Source organism: Cynara cardunculus (genome assembly GCF_001531365.2).
Source record: "Cynara cardunculus var. scolymus isolate 2C chromosome LG 13, CcrdV1, whole genome shotgun sequence".
Taxonomy (NCBI): Eukaryota; Viridiplantae; Streptophyta; class Magnoliopsida; order Asterales; family Asteraceae; genus Cynara; species Cynara cardunculus.
The window spans coordinates 10,813,165-10,819,532 of NC_037540.1; positions in this window are offsets into that span (position 1 = coordinate 10,813,165).

A 6,368-nucleotide genomic window follows, 5' to 3' on the forward strand; every position below is an offset into this window, starting at 1 on the left:
AAAACCAATAAAGAAAACTACAAATTTGACAGATCATAAGCCATGAAAAGACAAAAAAAGATGGGGTTTAGAATGAAATTTCAACTGCTTACCCTCTTTCTTGTCCAGAAACTCAGATTAAGGTTGAATTAATACATGTATATATATATTTCAAAAAACCCAAGAACATATTAATTCAAAACATATTATACAGTGCAATTTGGACAGCCTAATCCCAAATAAATAGTATATATATAAATAAATAACTATAAAAGTATAAATCGTAAATATTAAAAATATTTTTTTCACAGTATATATAATATATAATAATATAATTAAGTCAAAAACTATTCAATATTNRACTCATTTCGAAGGTATTAACGAGACGATTATAATGGTGTAACTTTTAAAATAAAAATGTATTTTTTAAACATGTTATAATTGATATATGATTATGTATGTTAATTTGATAAATGTTTAAAATGAAACATTTAAAAGTAAAGGACGTAAAGTAAATTAATTAATTAATTATAGAGGTATAAAGTGTAAATTTAAAATTATAATTTAAAAAAAATCGGTTATGAGAGTGTGAGTGTATGTGAGGAGAGGAGGTGGTGAAAAAATGAAAAAATTAGTATAAAGACTATTTTGGTCATTTAGAATTTTAAGACTTTAAGACGTTTGCTAAATTTGTTTTATAAGATAATATAGATTAAAATCCAATATATTTAAAATCCAACATATTTAAACGACTCCACAAATGTATTCGTTTTACACCAAGAGTAAGTAACCAAGAAACTTGAGTTTTAAGATAAACACTCAAAACCAATAAAGAAAACTACAAATTTGACATATCATAAACCATGAAAAGACAAAAAAATATGGGGTTTAGAATGAAATTTCAACTGTTTACCCTCTTTCTTGTCCAGAAACTCAGATTAAGGTTGAATTAATACATGTATATATATATATATATTTCAAAAAACCCAAGAACATATTAATTCAAAACATATTATACAGTACAATTTGGACAGCCTAATCCCAAAATGTATAGTATATATATAAATAAATAACTATACAAATATAAATCGTAAATATTAAAAATATTTTTTCACAGTATATATAATATATAATAATATAATTAAGTCAAAAATTATTCAATATTGGATTCATTTCGAAGGTATTAACGAGACGATTATAATAGTGTAACTTGTTAAAATAAAAATGTACTTTTTAAATATGTTTTAATTGATATACGATTATATATGTTAATTTGATAAATGTTTAAAATGAAACATTTAAAAGTAAAAGACGTAAATTAAATTAATTAATTAATTATAGGGGTATAAAGTGTAAATTTAAAATTATAATTTAAAAAAATCGGTTATGAGAATGTGAGTGTGAGTGTGAGTGTATGTGAGTGAGGAGAGGAGGTGGTGAAAAAATGAAAAAGTGAGTATAAAGGGTATTTTGGTCATTTAGAATTTTAAGACTTTAAGACTTTTGCTAAATTTGCTTTATAAGATAGTATAGATAAGAGAAAATTGCACCAAAATGGAACCAATTTTCACATGATTCTTATTTTGGGGAACCAATTTTCAAAATTGTCATTTAGGGGTCTCTATCAAACTTTTTGTTTATTTAAGGGTCTGGTTGACCTGTTAATGCTGACATCATCCAGATCTTTTACCAACTAAGATATTTCACGTCATATTAATTTTTTATTTTAAAACTAATATTCCACGTCATGTTAATTTTTTTATTTTAAAACTAATATTACACGTCATATTTAAAATTGTAAAATAATTACAGAAAAATAACTAAAATTCGTTATTTTTTTCAAAAATTATTGTAATAAAATTTAATTTTCATTCCAAATCTCGTTTTTTTTTTAAAAAAAATCAGATACCAAATTGTGAGTAAAGAAGTCCATTTTTGAAAAAATCTTCAATTTGATATCTGAATTTAAAGAAAACGAGATTTGGAATGAAAAATAGAATTTACTACAATAGTTTTTGAAAAAAACGAATTTTAGTTATTTTTCTATTATTATTTTGCAATTTTAATATATGACGTAGAATATTAGTTTTAAAATAAAAAATTAATATGACGTGAAATATCTTAGTTGACAAAAGATCTGGATGATGTCAGCATTAACAGGTCAACAATTCAACCAGACCCTTAAATAAACAAAAAGTTTGATAGAGACCTCTAAATGACAATTTTGAAAGTTAATTCACCAAAATAAGAATCAGGTGAAAGTTGGTTCCATTTTGGTGCAATTTTTCCTATTAATAATTATAAAGTTAAGAAAATAAAATAAAAAATGAAAAATGTCACTTCTTACAAATTTCACGGTAAAAACTATAAAATCTCCATTAAAGTGGTTATTTATTTATTTATTTATAATTGAAAAAAAGCGAGGAGGCGAGTTTTGCCGTGTTGCATTATAAAGTGGGGAATTCCATCGTCTTTGGTATGCGAATTTCAAGCTGCTACTGCTCCGATAGCTGCTTTAGAGGTTGCTTAGCCGGTATCTGACTGAACTAGCTGGTTTAGATTTTAATAGTTGAAAATCTCGCATTATTTACACTGTTTCAACAAAGATTGTGTAAAATGGATATCAATGTTCAAACCCAAAGGAGATCAGATTCTTATAAAAACTCTTTCCAATGATAGTTCTTATAAGTCACTACACTTTTTACTAATAAAAACTGTACATTAAAAAAAGCTTTAAAAGAAGGTGATATCGCAGACATGTTCCGAGAGATTGTGGAGCCAGTACCTTGCAGTTTCCACAGAAACTATAAATTCTCTAAAGAAGGTGACATGTCAGATATATTCCCAGAGATTGTGGAGCCAATACCTTGCAGTTTCCATAGAAACTTTGGTGAGTTATGAGAAAACGGGTGTGAACACAATAAAAAAAATAAAAAAGAAAAATAAAAAAAATCTGCAACTCTGAGAATGATGTTTAATGTTGGATTCGTTGTTACGAGATTTGATCTCCACGTCCCTCCACTTGTTTCCTTGTCCACCTCTCTCCGATTACTTTTTTATAACTAATTGGTTTTCGAACTCTTAAAAGAATGTAGTAAAAAATCTTATCTACTTTAGTTTTAAACCTAGATATTGTCAAAACTTTTACAACGGTGAAGGCAGGGGCGGATGTAATAGCAAAAGGGGGTGGGGAACCCAGTAAAAAAAACTCAAAAAAAAATATAGGTTTTACATGATTTACCTTTCACTTCTCCCTATTACATTTTTCCACGGGTCCCCAACCCTTATCGAAACCGTTACTCTAACAAAAAAAATCTATTGAAATCAATTAAAAAAACTAAAAAAGTTATTTGAAATCGACAAAAGCACTAAAAAATCCCTCGAAATCAACCAAAAAACTTTAAAAATCCCTCGAAACGTTGTAATTAGGTTAAAAACACATCGGACGATTTTGCAGGCCTCTAGTCTACCTTAAAAGTGACCCCACTGAACAAAAATCTCGGATCCGCCACTGGATGAAGGTTCACATGTGTGATGATCCCAAGTCATTCGTGATTGCTCGAAAACCCACGATTACCTACAAAAATTACTTTTTATATTTATAAATCCATATTTATTTAAAACTTTTAATAAATATATATCTAAAAATATACTACATTTCTATATATTATTTTTCCAAAATTATATTATAAAATTTGATTATATTATAAAATTTGATTATACATCAATAAAATCGAGTATCTCACGAGTTTTTCGGGTAGCTGAGTCATGTCGAGTCGAGCTCGAGTTTAAACCGGATCTATTCGAGTCAAATGTTGACCGAGTTGATTTTGAGTAGATCGTGAGTTGTCTCGTATCATTTACACAAGTATTTAAAAGTATGAAAAACTTTTAATGATCTTTACTATTTCAATTGATTTTTTAGATAATTAATCGTCCATTAAATTCATTATTATTTTTAATAAAAAAAGTGATGCAATATTTATAAACACAATCAAGTTTTTTACTAATTATGGAAGTCCAAATATAACACAAATTCTTATCTATAATTTTGCATGCATTTATTATTTTTTATGTGTTCTATCAAAATATGATTTATTCGTGAATAAAAAAATTAAATACAATCGTTTAAAACATTTACAAAAGTTATTATATTTTACATAGGAGATGTTTAGGATTGCTTATAAAAATAATTTATTGACTTATTCTGGTGTGACACCGGTAATAAGTATTTTTGAGTGTTTGGATAAACAAATTATACCGATGTCAAACCGATAATAAGAAATTTTTGAAAAAGTTAAACCATTTTAACTTATAATAAATTGATAAACACTTTTATTCTAATATGTTTAATTATTGTGAACAAAAGTCAACACCGTCAAACTTATATTTTAATTTTAAACATAACAATATGATATGAATTGACTTGACTTTATCAAATAAATCATTTAAAAAAAAGTCAATATTGCTACGAAAATTTGGACCTCATGAAAATTAGTGGTCAAAATCAATTATATTCATAACCGGTCTCGGTCTTGGTATTAAAAAATAAGATTTTTTTTTAATAATATATATTTTTAATACATTATAAAATTTATAATTGAGTCACTCAAATACATTTTAAAAATATGTTTTAATATAATTAAAATTACATTGTCTTATAAAAATACATTATAAAATTATTTAAAAATTCATTTATTTATAAAATTATTTACATTTCGGGCTGGGCCGGACCGATCCATAGCCGGTCCCATAACTGGTCCCGGTCTCACGAAACTACCAAAAACCCCAACCGGTCCCCGTTTTCGGTCACATAACCGGTCCTTACAGGTCTCAGGCCGGGTCGGGCCGGTCCTTTGACGGTCTCGGGGCGGGCCGATTTGACCATCACTAAATTCCACCATGGTTGAGATGGATTTACCTATTCATCCACCTAATTTTTAATTGTTCTTTTTAAAAACAATATTTATTAGGATCACATGAAAACCCAGTAAAATTCTATGACGTATCCAACATAATAAAAAATAGACCAATATAACCCGATCGTAAAGCTTAATTGATTTCTAAAATGCATAAATCCGTTTATTTTGATCGAAATCAGGGCAAACTCGGTTAAACCGGGCCTAACCAGATAACTTGTCATTCTCGTATATGATCTCCGCAGTACTCGGTGTTTTTTTATCTGTCCCCTTAGTGCAAGCTTCCCCTTCCCTTCCTCCTTGGTTGCTTCAAATTGACTTGAATTTCCTCATACCACTTTTCCTTTACCATAGTTGTTCCCAGGGACGGACTCAATTTAGAGCATACGGTGGCCCATGCCACCGTGTTGTTCATCTGTCATAATGTAAAAGAAATTAGAATTGTGAAAAATGCCATTGTATTAATATGTTGTGTGTCGTCGTATATATTTTAAAACTGCAATCAGAACAAGTTTTATTTGAGAGTTGGTTTGCAAGACTTTTTTTCCATCCAGATCCGAGTTCGAATTCTGTTAATGTCATTTTCTTAGTCAAATGGTGCCACCATTTGAAAAAAAAAATCCATCTATTTGTTTCTTATAATCAAATTGTGTCACCATTTGAAAAAAAATATTATTATATTTGTTTCTTATAGTTAAATGATGTTACCATTTGAAATTGTTATGAGGATAATTAGATGGGTCCCACAATTTTAGTAAATCAGAAATATATTTTTACACTGCAATATAGTGTAAATTTTAATTGTTTTAGATTAATTTTTATGATTTTTTTTGGAAATAAATATATTTCAAAAATATTAAATATTTTGTTTTTTATCTGCTTGATTGACTTTATATTTGTAGAAGGCAGTGGAGATTTTCAAAAACTTCGTTTTAACATTAAAAAATGATAAAATAAGATGTCGAAAGTTATGATTAACATCTCTATACTCTACTAATTACGTATGCGAGTCATGTAGTATTCAATTTCTTAAGACGGATAGTTTTTTTGCTAACAAACTTAACAAAAATATGTTAATTTAGGTGTCGTTTATCAAACGCTTATCCGGATAAGGGATTATCAATTCACTTTACTTTACCGTATGAATATGACAAGGACTAAAAATCTTACCCGGTAAAAACGAAGGCAAGAATCGAGAGTCTTACCCGGTAAGTGAGGACGAAGACTCTTACCATGGTTAGCGCTTACCGGGATAAATAGTTGCATGCGATGCGTTTTAGTGAATAAAATCTTACCCGCTAAAGTAAGCGATAATGTTGAATTTTACCGGTAAGTGTTTACTGGGTAAGTGTTTAGGTAAACGACCCCTTAGTTAATCAGTGGCATTTTAGTCTTTTTGCAAATGATTTATTTTGTTTTTTTATCTTAAAAACAAACAATATAATCTATAGATACTCATAAATAAGTAAC